The following is a 16,852-nucleotide window of genomic DNA, read 5'->3' on the forward strand; positions in this document are numbered from 1 at the left end:
GATATAATGGCATCACTGTAGTGTTTTTCCGTTACTTTAGAACAACTACATGAGCTTGCTTCATGTTTGCTTGATTTTATTTTTTTAATATCTCAAATCGATAACGTTTACACCTTGTTTATGTGTTTTTCTTAGTGAACGCTGCCAATGGCCTTCAATTAATGTTGTGACTGGCAGTACACACACGTTATCATTGGCATTACATCCACGTTGTCATTTGCAGTACATCCACGTTGTCATTGGCATTACATCCACGTTGTCATTTGCAGTACATCCACGTTGTCATTGGCATTACATCAACGTTGTCATTTGCATTACATCGACGTTGTCATTGGCAGTACATCCACATTGTCATTAGCAGTACATTCAAATTGTTATTGGCAGTACATTCACGTTGTCATTGACTGTACATCCACGTTGTTATTGGCAGTACATTCATATTTTTATTGGCATTACATCTACATTGTCATTGGCAGTACATTCATATTGTTATTGGCAGTATAGCCACGTTGTCATTGGCAGTGCATCCACGTTGTCGTTGGCAGTATATCTACGTTTTCATTGGCTATACATCCATATTGTCATTGGCAGTACATTTATATTGTTACTGGCAGTACATCTGCGTTGTCATTGGCAATACATTCACATTATTATTGGCAGTACATTCATATTGTTAATAGCAGTACATCCATGTGCAGAACATCCATCTTGATATTTTAGCTGTGAGCTAATTTTTGGGGTTTGTTATACCCAGCGTTTTGAGACTGTAAAGATATTTTGTATGATATCTATCCCATTGTTTAATCATTTTACTATTTTAGTAAAGTACCTCATTTTTTCACTATTTGAGTGAATACATTTTACTATATTACTAAAGCACCTCAGTTTTCATTGTTTGAGTGAATACATTTTACTGTTTGAGTAAAGTACCTCATTTCTACCATTTGAGTAAAACACGTCATTCTTTTCGTCGTGTGAAATTACCGTGAATCATTTTTACTATTCGAGTTTTAAAAAAAAACACCTTTAAATTTTATTCGGAAATTCAGACACCGGAATATTTGTGAATCAGCAAAGAACTGTAGACACATATGTACTATAAAGGATATAGCATACGTCATCGCCTTCCATTTTGAATTTTCCGACAGGACTCGAACTTGAATTCATTAAACTTTTCATTACTATGACTTCTAAAATTTAATTCATTGATTATTCTTGGATTATTTTTGGATTTGATTCTTAAAACCGTAAGTTCTTATTTTTTTTTATTTTTACAGTGTTTTTGTTAAATTTTTCAAAGCTTGTTGTTTTCACTCTTTCTTTTGGTACTGTTTATTAGAGCCTAAACGCCTAGCATAAGACTTTGTACAGCTTTTGAAATCATCGTTTTCTAAGACGGTGTTGTCGATGACATCCCAAAGTCCCCCCTGGAACAGATGTTACCATCAATTGAATTGTAATTATTAGTAGCAATAGTAGAGGCAGAAGCAGCAGTGTCGATACTGAATTGATATAAGAAAGGATTTCAAGTTCAGCGCAGCACATTGTGTTCATATTCATTTATGATATGATACCGAGCTGTCTAAAACTGTGAAAACACCCTGAAATGCTAATGGTAGAAATGCTTGGTACGTCAGTCAAGCGTCTCGACAACCATCATCCCACATTCTGATTGATGCATACAAAACCGGAGATTTACTGGAGAGGTAAGACTCACTGTGAATCAATGACCCCACAATATGATGTGCTGTCGTCGGCAATTTCGATCCCTTAACTGGTTATATAATGGGCTGTTTTTCACCTCTCTTGTCATTTCACTCTGTACCGTTGCTGCTATGGTAGTAACCCTGCTCTCTGTTGATTTAGTATCCGATTTTGAACATATCTATATGTAGGCCGGTTTGGCGGACGGCATATATATGTTATGAGACTAACATAATATTTCCAAACATTTTACACACTAGTTATGTATTTTGTTGTGATAATTTTCCAAGATTAATCAATGTCTTGATTAAGTAAAATTCTTTGTAAAACTGAGTGAAAATGTTTCTTTTTATAAACGTAAAATTACCCATGCCCATTGGAGCACTTTCGTTGTCAACTCTTCATTGTCGGAGGTGCATAAGCAGGGTAGCTTTCGATAAAGTGCAGCGTCAACGTCTTGCAGTCAAGCTCCACACTGTGACATCAGAGACCGGGTACTAGCACGGATACAGAGCTTCCTAGGAGATAGAAACCGACAGGTCGTGCTTGACGGGTTTGTGTCATCACCCTCCAGTGACATCAGGTGTCCCACATGAATAATGTTAGGGCTTTTCCTATTCCTACAACATGTATATATTAACAACCTGCTATCAGGTGTTTCCAAAACAGTTACAGTCTTCGCTGACGATTGTCTGCTATATAGAGTGATTAATTCCCAGAAAGTTGCATTGTGACTACAATAAGACTTCAACAAAGTAGATGACTTGGAGAAGAAATAGCAAATGCTTTTCACCTCGTCAAGATTTAAACACCTATGCATAACCACCAAGGGAAAGGTCATTAACACCTCATGTCCCATCCACAAGCAAATCTTGAACGAGGCTAACAAAGCCATGTACCTTAGTGTCATCTTGGACAGCAAACTATATTGGAACTCACACAGTCGATAACCAAAAAATGCCATTCAGACTGCGTGTTTTCAGCAAAGAAACTCCTCATTCTGCCCGAAACACAGCAAGGCTTTCTACTTTAATACTATCGTACACCCACAGCTCGAATACGCTTCCACAGTATGAGACACACATTCCAAAACCAATGCAGCTAATCTAGAAAGAGTCCAGAAGCGGGCAGCAGGATTATGTCACGGTGACCATCGACGAACAAGTAGCGTCACAACCATGTTGAAGGACCTTCAGTAGGAAGACTTGCAAAGCCGACGTTAACAGAATAAGGTCATCATAATGTACCGGATCATTAACCAACTGGCTGAAACAGCAACCACATGATACTTGGAGCATATATGAATTGCTTCTTCCTCACGGGCATCCGTCTTTGAAACTGCTTGCCAGCGACAACCATTGCAATGCCTTTCATTGAAACCTTTAAGGTCTACATCGGCGCTGTAGGTCCCATGTCTTAGCATGTACACCGTGTGTTATTTTAACCTGTTTTTAACTTGTACAAAGAGCTTTCCTTCACACACGTACATAGTTCACCAAGCGTGATTATGCCTGCATATAAGGCCAACCACTTAATTGGAAGATGAAGATGGTAGAGTATCCGATGCCGTGGAATAGCGGCCATTTACTATTTGCATGTGACCAAGTACACAAACAATACATCAAAACAGACTAAAAACATTTTCATTTTATTTTAAGTACTAAATTTATAGATTTGTAAATAAAAGACTGCATTGTCTATAATTCTGTGTACAACATTTATAAATAAATACTAATGGTCTATAACGTAACGTGGACACGCAACCTTTGCATTGGAAATGGTGTAACTTTGATTTTTCATTCAATCTGATTACAATCAGATCTCTACTATTATACGCGAAGATCTAACAGCGACCGCTTAGGAGTCATGTTTTGGTAACCTATGTTATTACCATAATCGCTAATGTTATCAACCAATCAGATGAAGTCTTATATCTTCGCGTTTGGAGACTGAGCAGTGTGGATGAAGAGCATGAATGTGTACTGAACGATTTGATTCACTTTCAGATTTGTGAAATCTGCATTTCCATTGGCTAATTCAAAGGTCACCAAAACATGAATATTAAAAGAGAAGAGTTTTTAATGTTTAATTTCGCACACACAGATGCATCCATCCATCCATACACATACATACATACATACATACATACATACATACCTGAGAGAGAGAGAGAGAGAGAGAGAGAGAGAATTACCGATGGCACAACTTCTCTGAAAAAATGTTGTCTCCTAATTGACATTTCGGCTCATGCGCTATCCTCAGTACAAAATGGTCCTTGTGAAAACTTTATCGTATTCCAGTCTTCAGGAGACTGATCAAGAATATTGCATTTATTATAGTAAAACCTCACACAATATATGGGTCGCTGCTAACATTTCCTATGCAGCCGCGGTACTCGTCTGTCTCCATCATGAGCACTTTCCCAGACGCTTTAGCAAACGAACTAATCAGTGCGACAGATCAATGGACTACCTAAACAGCTAACTGGAGGAAATTCTGACTTATAATCGTTTGTTATGTGACATAAAACAGAAATAACATTTCACAACTTTTCCCAGTAATCTCATAAGAATTATGTATTCGCCAGCTGGTGCTTATTTCATATAATAAACACAGAGTATATGGCATTGCATTTATATCTCCGTTTATAAGCCTTGTTAGATTTTAGTGGCTATTTGTTGATTATGGAGGGCTGGTATTGGTAAGATATTTCTTCAACTGACCAATTAGCCAATTTATAGAAACAGATGTCATAATATACAGTAATCATGAGACTATGGCGGCATGGAATAGTTTCGTAAAATGGCTCCTCTGCTTATTTCTTAACAAAAGGAATTCTAGGGATATTCTAAACTGTGTTTAGTTAATTACTATAAGGAATTCTAAGGATATTCTAAAGTATTTGTGTTTAGTTAATTACTATAAGGAATTCTAGGGATATTCCAAAGTAAATGTGTTTAGTTAATTACGATAAGGAATTCTAGGGATATTCTAAAGTAAATGTGTTTAGTTAATTACTATAACGTAAAACGCAATTTCAGATAGGAGTAATTCTTGGTATTAGGTGTTTGGGTCGTGCGTCCTGATGCACGGCGAAAAGTATCACTATTCGGCTTGGAAAAGCTTACTGATGAAATATACAAATTTGAAGCAAGAAATGCACGTAAGTGTGAAATTAGAGTTTTATGATGTGTTGTCATTAGGTAATTAGTGTAAATGTTTTTTGCGAATCGCGCGTTGAAGAATCATTCAGTTGATAACGACTGTTGACATTTGGTCCTTGAAAATAGGGGAAACATCGACCTTACACCAAGGTCATGCAGAAGTTGTTTGATTCGCTCAGCTATACGTTCCCTTGCGTGTTAAACAATTGTTCTTCATCATAATGCGTGATAGCATCCCAAAGCGGTGAAATGAGGGATGACCGAAATGTGAGTATATATTTAATAAACGAGAAGAAAAATTACAAAATAATACACTAAAAACAAATCCGAGGCCTTTCCCATCAAGAAATATAAAGGCACCAACAAACAAACAAAACAAGAAAAAAGAAACGCAAAAGGGAGAATGTAGAATAAAGCCATTGTATCTTTGTCGTTGCTTTGATTTAGATATGTGTCTCTCTCTAACCAAAAACTAGCTTTATTTTATGGATGATGGCTTCAAGTGGCACCTATTCAGTTCCCTTTTTTGTGATTTCTAATGATTGATTCTCATCCACAGATAACAAAAACTGGTATGGCTATTGCCTTGTGTATAAATTTCCAGTCTTTTTGAAAGAAATCTTTGGAGGGGCTGGAGTGAGATTGGGATGGTTGCAAAGCGAAAAATGGTTAGCGGATCGTTAAAAAGATAGTATATGTGAAATGCAAACAGGGAAACAATTTTGCAAAAATCTTAAACTAAAATCCTAACAAGCGGGGTGAGGGTGGGGCAACGGGGTAACATATTAAGGCATATAACCATTAAAACAAACAAACAAACAAAAACAAACATTCTAACCCTTTTTATTCGTGGACATATCTACAATTTTGTGGGATTTGTTTTGTGTGCTCGCATCCGTCGTACCTGCCAGTATCCGTGTACAGCGCTTGTATTGTATTGGTGTACAGCGCTTGTATTGTATGGGTGTACAGGCAGCTTGTCCATTCCGATGTCCCAAGATTTATTTATTTTTGTCTGTTAACGGACACCAGATAAAACGAATGTATAGTACACTGTTACTCCATAAGATTATTTGAATCTCACTTTCATTACACGACATTGCATGAGATTATTTGAATCTTACTTTCATTACGTGAGATTATATGAATCTTACCATCATACATTTGAATATATGAAACATTTTTTGTTTCTTTTCCTATTTGTGAATGTTTGGATAAAGTAATTGAATGAGACGTATGTTTAGAGTGTGAAAGAATCATTGTATTTGTAGTATATATATATATATATATATATATATATATATATATATATATATATATATATTCATATCATAAAATGCCATCTTTCATCACATTGTGTTGTGTTGTCATTTGATCCAAGCATCCATTCAGGTATATCTTGTTACAATATTAATCCGACCGAAGTAAAGGAAAAATCGCGTGCTTATTATAAATGATGTCTTAATTAGTTAGAGGATAATATCAGATGCATTGTCCGTGGATGACCGACGATGTTTGGGGTCGACTTATCGAATATTTTGAGATTTAATATGCTGACATTGTTTGAGCACTGGATTTTAGTAAATTGGTTTATGAAAAGCATGCTGCGGCAAGCCAATCTCAAGTCAGACAAAAGATAATTAAATTTCATTTATGATGATCATAACGATCTAGTGACACGTTTGAAGACACAGTGAAGTTTCATTAAAATGAAGACCCTTCTCCCAAATGTTGTTGGACCAAGTGTTCGCTCACACAGTTTGCAGTAGGAAACTTCCCTTGAAATAAATAAATCGTATCCTTCACATGTAGCACACACCAAATCTAAAAGCGTATATAACCTTATTGTAAACAAATATCTAACTAGATAACTCTAGTATTAACAAAACTTTCACATTTTGTAGTCTAAGAAGTATATATACTCAGATATTAAAACGCATGCTATTGGATAGGTCGAAATTTGGAAATTTTTAAGAGTTATTCTTTTGACGACCATTGCACATGTGTGGTCGTTACGAGTTTTCCAGCTGGGGTGGAGATCAATGTAGATGCCAAGAAGTTTTCAACAATAGACACGTCTAAGGCATTTTAAGCTAGCTGTAAATTCGTGTTGGTGGATAGGCTCTGCCTTGTTCCGATTGTCATAGATTTCGTTTAGATGCATTAATATGCATTCTGTTTTGTTGACACCAGAATTATGAAATCCTGACATAATAAATAAAGTTTTAGATAGCTTAACCCAAAGAACATATACACTTGCAGTCGATATTTTAAATTAAGAATTTATCTCCAATACTTTTACATATGTGATGACACTAATTAATTTCTCATTCGTCCAGATCATTCAATTTTTGATTCAGACAAACTGCACAAATCGAAAGTATGAACAAAACTAAAATAGTAATAACCTGTTTTATAACCAACAAATATCCAAACATGAAAAACTTCTTTCATTATTTATTTTATTGATACCAAGATCACTTTAAGATATGTATTGCATGTACATTTTTGTGAGGAAAAGTATTTTGCAAAATGTTCCTTATGACAACCCTCTGTTGATCCTACTGTCTGAGAGTAGAAACGTAGACGTGTCGAACTAAGATGTTTGATTTCTGTGTCACTCATACGTGCATCGACTGGGTGAACTTGTTGAACCTAGCAAAGAGTTCATTGACTACTAAGGAAAGCAGAAGACCTCGTTTCCGTACTACGGCCATCTCGTGGTTTAAAGTCACTAATAAATTAAGTAAATCCATTGATTACGTGACTAATGAACTCGCGAATGGTAAGCTTGCTATTCTCGCTGGAAACTGGCTTCATTTACTCTCTGTAGTTATAGGATATTGCGATCGAATTCCAAGAGATAATAACCTGAGACCATTGTTACAGCAATCTAACATCCGTCATGCATAGCGATTGTTGATAAATACGCAGGCGAGACTTCTTACATCAGGTAGAGGCGATACATTTGGTTTCCAATTAAACGTTATTTTCTGTGTTTTACTTATACAGTTTTAAAAGATCTGAGAAACCAGGACGACATTCGCGTCAAATTCAACATCAGGAAGATAAATTTCTTGACATTAAAAGCTATGAATTTTCAACCACGAATGGACTTTCATAAAATGAATATAACTATCTTCAGACTTCCAGGTAATCATGCATACACACACCTTTTCTTTTATTTTAAAAATCATTTTCTACTATTAGAATAAAACATTTTCTACTATTAGAATAAAACATTTGCTACTATAAAAATTATTTATAACATGATAAATGCCAATTATTATCTATAGCGAATTTTCATTAAATTTCTGGGAAGACATCCTTTCTGAGTGATATGAATTATAAGCAAGCAATAAATAAATGTTAAACTATTGTTTTATTGCTGAAATGTATTATGATGTTGTTTTGCGGTTTAACGTCATTTATCAGCGCAAGACCAGTATTACTGGTGGAGAAACAACCGAGAAAAGCCCCGGTAAGAACCGCCGCCCCAAGGGAAGCTACTGGTAGCTTTCTCACATACCCACATTGGCTGAGCTTGAGACTCGAGCCATCACATATAGAGGTGAGATTGCAGTAAGCGGTAAAGGCGAGCGCTTTGGACCTCTGGACCACTCGGGTCCCCGAAATGCGTTATATATTTACTAATAATCATTAAGCGCTTAATACATGATAACAGCTCGAAGTATTTATGAACAGGCAACAACAGGCCTTGATTAATACCAACCGAAACGTAAATATCTCGATCAGGCACAGCAGAGCAAGTTAGAACATCAACACCCACATCGGCGAACCCAAAACATAAATATCAGGGTCAATACACAGGTGTTCGACGCGAGCTTGTTGTTGAAAAAATGTAATAATCTGAAGGGAAAACATATACCGAGTGACAAAACTTCCTCAGATTACCTGAGGTAATTATGTGATACACTGAACGTTTTAATTCCAAATTATGATAATAAGTTTCTAAAACTCAAGCAGTTTGTCAGCTATTTGGGTTTATTCCACACCCCTTCCACTGCAACTTATATATGTTGTGTGATCATACATCGAGTTTGTGCTGAGACATCATTCCGACCGACTGTGAATGACCTAATACAAATAAAATTGTATCTAGTCCATTCAAATCTTGTACATACCTACAACGTAAGAAAACATCACCCGATATTTTTGTTCTGGGGTGTGATGACACTAAAACAAAAACAACATGTGATATGTCTCACATTGTACGACTAAGGTGGCGCTCTACAGTTTCGTATTTTGCATAGGATTTTAAAGAAAAAGAATTTCCCCGGCTTTCCTCACTGGTTATACTGGCTATTTAAAAAAGACCTTGTATATCTTAGGTAGAATTAAAAAATCTTTAACTCCCTTTATTTTGGTGTATGATTGATGGGTGTACTATCGGTTATAGAGTATACAGCTTGGCCTTACTTCAGATGTGCATCTTTCAAAACGTGCTAGCTCTACTTGGTCATTTTCACTTCCTGAAATTCAGAGGTAAATTGTATAAAAAAGAGCCGATAACTTTTTTTACATTTGATATAGCAGCGGGGGGGGGGGCGAATCCGACATTTTGTCCAATCGTCATTTTGCTTTATTAATACTTTCTGCACTCAGCGGATCCGGTGTCGTCAGCGCCCGGTAAAAAAAAACGACGTCGTCGTCGGGGGGTCGTCCAATCGTCATTTGGTTTAATTAATACTTTCAGCGCGCCGATCCCAGCGTCGTCAGCGTCCGGTAAAAAAGCGCGACGACCGCGTCGATGTCATTTCCCCCCCTGCTGCTAAGAAGTTATTTACAATGAAAATTAGTTACAATTTAACCGAATATTTGGTCAAGTCCGATACGATATCGTGTCCGAGGATCATGTAAATTTATCGTTACAAATCCATGTGGGGTCGACTGAGCATGACTAAAAAAGTTTCGAAAACCATTAAAGTCCATGTCACCGCCACACCAAGTTTGCCAGATATTTCGTAGCGTGTGTGTATCAACGCCGTTGAATACAGCAAGAATATTACAGTTGTCTCTGATTACGTTTGGAATCTGAGTGTATCGTTGAGTGACATATATCACGTCGGTGTTTTTATGCCTGCCTCTGGAAAATATCCTAGCTGGATTTTTTGATTGTCTAACATAACATCATCGTACACGACTAGATTGTTAACGTCGCCATCAATATCATCAATACCTGGTGCATCATTGATATCTGTAATAAACTCAATAACATTTTTTTCAGCGATCGCTGATGCATTCTCGTTAAAATCTTTCAACACCTCGTAGCATCGTTGATCATCCACGCTAGGGGCGATTAAATACAACTTATCCCACTTCATCCATCTCATTATTAAATTGAGTAACAATTGCGTCTTGCCGGATCCAGATGGTCCGATGATAATCATCCGGATCGAGTTTGGTAACGCTGCAACATGCTTAACTGGTTCTCTTGTTTTAGTCGCCGAAAAATCAATTATATTCATATCTCTATACATAAATTATGGATTTATATTGTGTGAAGTGTAGAGTGCGTACTGGCACAAATGATATGACAACCGTTACAACAAGAAATAACAGATCGGCACTTACTGGTAAGTGTGCACAATGCGGTACAAAGAAATTTAGATTTATTTCTATTAGACCCGGGGATGCTTTAAAAAAAAAGCGAGGAGGTGATATTGCAGCCAAGTTATCAAAACTCCCCGGAACACCATGGGCAAAGTATCCAGGAGAAAAGCACCTCCCAGGATATAGCTACTGTGGCCCCGGAACACGATTAGATATCAGACTCGATGATCAAAATCAGCCCAAACCCGGTGAGTATCCAATAAACGCTATCGATAAGGCGTGTCATGCTCATGATGTTGCTTACTACAAAAGTAGCGATCTGCAACAGCGTCATATCGCGGATGTAAAATTAATTCACGCGTTAAATGCTATTCCTGATAAATCCCTCAAAGAAAAGTTGGCTTCATGGTTGGTAAAATCGGCTATGAAAGGTAAATTAATGATTGGAAGCGGAGCTTCTCGCGCTGGTAATTGAAAACGCTAGCGTTTATAATAACAACATGGAATCCATCTATTATTCTCCGAGAGGATACTGGAAGGGGAAGGCCGCAATTGGTAAACTCGCAAGCGCTGCAAAGGTAACAAAAGCCGTTGCGGCTAATTGGTTATCCAAACAGGCTATATGGCAAATTTATCTACCACCGCCTAAACAAATAAACTTCTCGCACTTTGATGTTACCGTACCCAATGAAGTTCATCAGGCTGATATACTATTTCTGCCGCATGACAACGGTTACAAATACGCGTTAACCGTAGTTGATGTTGCGAGTCGATACAAACAAGCGGAGCCGTTAAAAACAAAGTCAGCAACTGAAGTAGCCGATGCGTTTGAGCGGATTTACCGAAGGGGTCCTCTGCGCTGGCCAAATCTATTACAAGTTGATCCTGGCAATGAATTTCGCGGCGCTGTTTTATCAACGCTGAAACATCATAGCGTCGCGATACGACGAGGTCATACTGCGCTACATCGTGATCAGGCAATTGTTGAACGATTCAATCGGACTCTTGCTGAACGGTTATTTGGGTATCAATACGCGAAGGAATTCATCCAAGAAAAACGATCTCGTGAATGGGTCAAAAGGTTGCCAGGCGTAATTGCAGCGTTAAATAACGAGATTACACGAGCAATCAACATGAAGCCCAGCGACGCGATTAAAAAAAAGTATATACCCGGAAGATCAAAAATAGATAGCGTTTCCAAGCCGATTCTCGGCGATGTCACTGTTAGATATCTGTATGAACCAGGAGAGCTTGAAGGCGGTAAAAAAAGAGCTACTGATCCTATTTGGAGTGTTACCACACATAACATATCAACGATAACACGATCAACTGGTAGACCACCGATCTATAGACTGGATTCAACTGCCCCACAGCGCGGATTTACACGCGAGCAACTACAAGTGATACCTGACGATACTCAATTGCCCCCGCGTGGTCTTAACTAGCGCCGTTGCGTCTATTGCACTCAAGACAGGTCAACCTCACATTACCACGGATATGACCGAAACTGTTATCGATCCTGTCCACGGTAAATTGGCGAGCGTCTTTATCCGAATAACGCCAGCGCATTACACAATTGCAACTCGCGCAGTGATTATTCTGTTGTTGTCGTAATGCAATTATTAATTCGGCATCAATATCAAAACGCCGCTGTTTTTTTTTATCCTGTTGGCGGTAACCCGAGAGTTTTCTATCAATGACGCTTGCATCGATGATGTCATCGTTGTCACTGGCTTCGTCAATAACAATTCTTCGAAGCTGATTCATTCTCCGTACTCGGGACACTGCAAGATAGACTAGATTTGACCATTCGATGCGATTATCAACCATCCAAACAATTGTATCCGTGATAGTCAATCCCTGCGAGGAATGTATTGTCGTTGCGTATCCTAGCGTCCACGGGGATTTATCAGCACGTAGCGCGTCTTCGACGACGCTGATATCAACGAGCACAATATCATTCAGCACAAGAATTTGTTTTTTTATCCCTGACGCTGTCGGGCCCGGGATTTCAACTTCAATGTTCTGCCGCCGTGTGTCCGCGGGTCTATAACATAACGGCACTGGGCGCGTTGGAAACTTTTCCTTATGCAACGTAAACAACTTCCGCTGAAGTGTGTCTCTGACTATCTTTCTACTCGCTACAATCAAATCGTTTGGTCTCCATGTTTCCCAGAATTCATTTAACGGCGTTTCCGGAATCACCTCGCGGATTATTTCACATTGAACTCTATCCGGCTGTAATCTGATTAATTTTTTAACCTCGCGCAGTTGTTCATCAAGTGCTCGGTAATCAGTATCGGTTTCTTCATAATAGTCCACAAAACCCTTTAACCAATCATATGGACCCTCGCCGACAAATGGTGGTGGTTGGCCATGATCTCCGCACATTATCACCGCTGTATTTGCGCGCAGCAACCACTCAAGAAACATTTGTAAAACATCTAACGAAACAGTACATATCTCATCCCAGATGATAACCTCAGGAATAAATTTTTCCCCCATTCGATCAGGAGTCCACTCACCGCCGCTGTATCGAAAAAAGCTGTGATAAGTAACGGCGTCAACACTTCGTTGTTTTATCTCTCGCGCTAGTCTATGGGTCGGTGTAAGCACGATTATACTTGCCCGCGTTCGAAATAATTCAATTGCCCGAGTCGTCTTTCCTGACCCGCCACAACCGCTTAAATAAACTGTTTTATATCTACAAATTGGATCAGAACACGGTGGTGCATTAGACCATTCTGATAGATTATCACCGCGTAAGTAATTATTTTCAACGGTGACATTTGCTGACGGGGAATAATCGCGTCGTATTTCATTTTTAATTCTCCATATACCCCAACTCTCGTCCGGACTAGTAAACTCGGCTATGTTTCCCTTATACTTTACGTCTATATAAAATGAATCAATCGCAACTCTAACCGCGGTGTCGGGAAATCTATTTATCATCGAGAATAAATTGATAGCGGCGTAACCCAGCATAGACGCCTCAGATGTGGATATGCCGGGCTGTCTCCATCGCTGTAGGTAACAACTGTACCCAACTTTGTTCCATTGGACAAGAAAGCTGTTTTGCAGTTCACGTATCTATTTTTTGCCACTGCATCCTTGATTACGAAATCATATTCTGCGTCATCTATAATCAGCCGTGAGCAATATCGTTTGTAGTCGCAGTTTTTTCCACCTTGTGTGAACTTACCAATTATTCTTCTACCGAGATCTTTTGCCTCGCGGTTTCGTTGGTTGAATATCTTTTTGGACCATTCGATGATATATTCCTCGTCGGCATCAATGTGTTTTCTGGATTCGTCAATTATGCTATCTAGACGCTCTGGTTCTGGTAACCAGACTTCAGTCTGCGCCCGGTATGATATAATCGCGTCACTGACAATCAACGATACAAGCATGCTACAATCAATCATATACCGTAGCAGCGCTATTGGCAGCCACTTCTTTTCAGCCATGTGTCTACCGATCCAAATATAACAACAGCGATGAAGTCCTGCTGCGAATTCAAATGATACTATGCGAGCGAATCCGGTTAAATCAAAATCAGGCAGTGGTCCATTAATAGCAACACGAGTCATTTCATGTCTGGGGTGTCCAAATCGTTTAAAGTACTCAGCGGCGGATCCATACCCGAGAAAACTCGCTGGATAACAGGCAACCATATCAACCGAGATCATAGCGTCGCGGTTGTATTCAGTGTTCCATAGTCCGCCGTGATAGTATTCCAAACAACTGGATTGTACATCCGGTAGAAATTCCTTGCGCGTTGGTCTCCGCGCATTTTTCCTTGCTGCAACATGAGCCGCAACCGATGGAATCGTAAAACAATTTGTTAGCAGTTGTTCATCATGCTCTTCAAATTCCATGGCGGTTTTTTTCATTTTGTTGTGAAACGCTTCAGTGCGATATAATTCACCGTTTGGTCTTACAAACTGATCAAAGGTATCCACATCGTTTTCAGCGCTGCGAAGTAACCACACTGACACAGGGTCGTTTTTACACAAACAAGCAATAGCATCAAATAGTTTCCTCTCCGCGAGAAAACCATCCTCTCCCAGGAATTCCCCGGGGATATACTTTACTGTTCTATCCCGTGGAAATATTGTGACCGCGGGCGTCCACGCGTGTTCGTTATGATCAATAATTTTGATTGGGGCTCCATTTGATTTATACTTTGATTCATATAATACTTCACCGGTTATTGTTGTAACGGTTATTGGAAATCTCAACGACGTTTGTAATTTCGCTATGTCGCTGATGGTTGCTCCTCGCTCGCGCACTGTCTCCTCCCATTGGTTTATTTTGCTACGTCGTAAATCGGTCAGTTTATTTCCTCGACACGCATTTGTAAAATGCTCTATTACTCGTTCTGCTACACAATTTATCCCCGTTGACTGTTTCATCGGCGCTAGTTTTCCGATATCAGGTTTCTTATTTAACGGGTATATTCCATAGACAACTGCTGTTTCATAATACGCTCGTTCATAGTATGGTCTGTCAATTCCGGTTAACAGCCCCGGCTTGGAGTCGCGGCTAACAATGACTGATTTCTTGTCGCTGAGAACCGGTTCAAATTTATCACGTATGATCCAATTACCTGATTCCACCCGGACAATGAATTTTACTCTGAAGAAATACTTTTTACCGTCAAGTTGTGATATTATCGTTGCTGCGCGGTTGTCGTTCATGGTAGCATCAACAACACCATCAATTCGAAATGTTGACCAACTATGAGATGCACCATCACGCTTGAATTCATTGATACAGTCGCGTATTTTATTCAACAGGGTTCTATCGTTTATTAACGCTTTTGGTGCGTCCTTGAGGACTCTATCGAGATTGAACTTAATATTTTTCCAGGGCTTAATTGCTGCTAATCTTTCGAACTCCTCCATATAATTAAAACAAGTATTTAAATGAAAGAATATAGTATAATGAATCACTGCAAATGGTTGATGATTGGGTCGACAACCCCGTGCAATAAATCATGTAGAGGTGAATTCTGCGGGTATCATTTACAAAGCGTTCGTAATGGTTCTCTTGGCCCCCTACCGTGCTTGGTTTGCCACGTTGGTGTAAGAGGAAAATCACAGTTGTGTATCAATTGTGGCGGCAAACGATACAGAGAGTTAAAACGTTATTACGACAAGCGAATAAAAAACGCCGTCATTGACCCCACTGCTGACTCCGTCAAGGACAAAATCATCAAAACTCCTCAGGACTACATTGCAAGGTTTATAATTAAACCAAATAATGAATTAGACAAGTAGTATTATTATACAAATGAACCAAGAATTTCAGCCGCATCCCGTGCTTGTTAATTACGAGGCATCTCGCGACGGCGTTGTTAGAAATTGTAGACTGAAGAAGCCGGTTGGTACCGTAAATAATCAGGGGTATTTGATATTTGGTGCCGGGAAAAAAGCTATCTTGTTCACAGGGTGGTATATGAAACGTTTAACGGATTGATCAACGACGGTCTCGTTATTGATCACATTGATGGATGCCCTCAAAATAACAGACTGTGTAATTTAAGAGCTGTTACACCGAGTCAAAATTCCAAATTTGGAAAAACAGGGAAACACGCACAAAAAGCAAAAAGCGTCAAATCGTTTGATACAATAACGCACGAAGAAAAAATATTTCAGTCGATGAATGAAGCCGGTAGGTACTTCGATATTTGTAGTAAATCAGTTCAAAATGTTGCAGAACGAGTATATCAAACAGCTTTATCAGGCAAAAATGGACACAGAATTCGATTTTCATATATAAATAAATCCTCCGATTATATCAGCGAGTGACGAAGTCGCCATGACGAATTGTCTGTTTAATACTTGATACTAGATAACACACCTCGGGATTGATACGCAGAGTTCATTTTGTAAAATAATTTTTTTTATTTAGAAATAAAGATGTTTATAAGAATATGAATATCGAAGACATCAATAATATATTAACCGAGATTTCAAAATTAAAAAATCAAGGAATTGTATTATCTGATAAGCTTGATAACCAAAAAATATTGTCCGATTATGAAATTATTAACGAGCAATCAAAGAAAGGTCGATATACCTTGCCACGTGAGTATTCTTTTATAAAGCGATTACAATATACGATCAATGAAAACCTGTATGGCAATGACGTAAATGCATTTATTGGACTATTTACTGAGACAGTACGAAATAAACTCGGACAGGCTTTTGAACGGCGTCGAGAAATCTCTAATAAAATTAAAAACATTAGAAGGATTATAGACGAAAACTCCGTGGAGCCCCCAATTTAATGGCATGTAGCGTACGGAAGTGAATTTTTACATTGTATACATTTTTTTTTCCCACGATAGGTCGTGGTAACGTGCGTCTGACGCTGCCACAGGGAAATTAGAAATTACGGAGCAA

This window comes from Sinohyriopsis cumingii, chromosome 11 (assembly GCF_028554795.1).
Source record: "Sinohyriopsis cumingii isolate HCF-2022 chromosome 11, ASM2855479v2, whole genome shotgun sequence".
Taxonomy (NCBI): Eukaryota; Metazoa; Mollusca; class Bivalvia; order Unionida; family Unionidae; genus Sinohyriopsis; species Sinohyriopsis cumingii.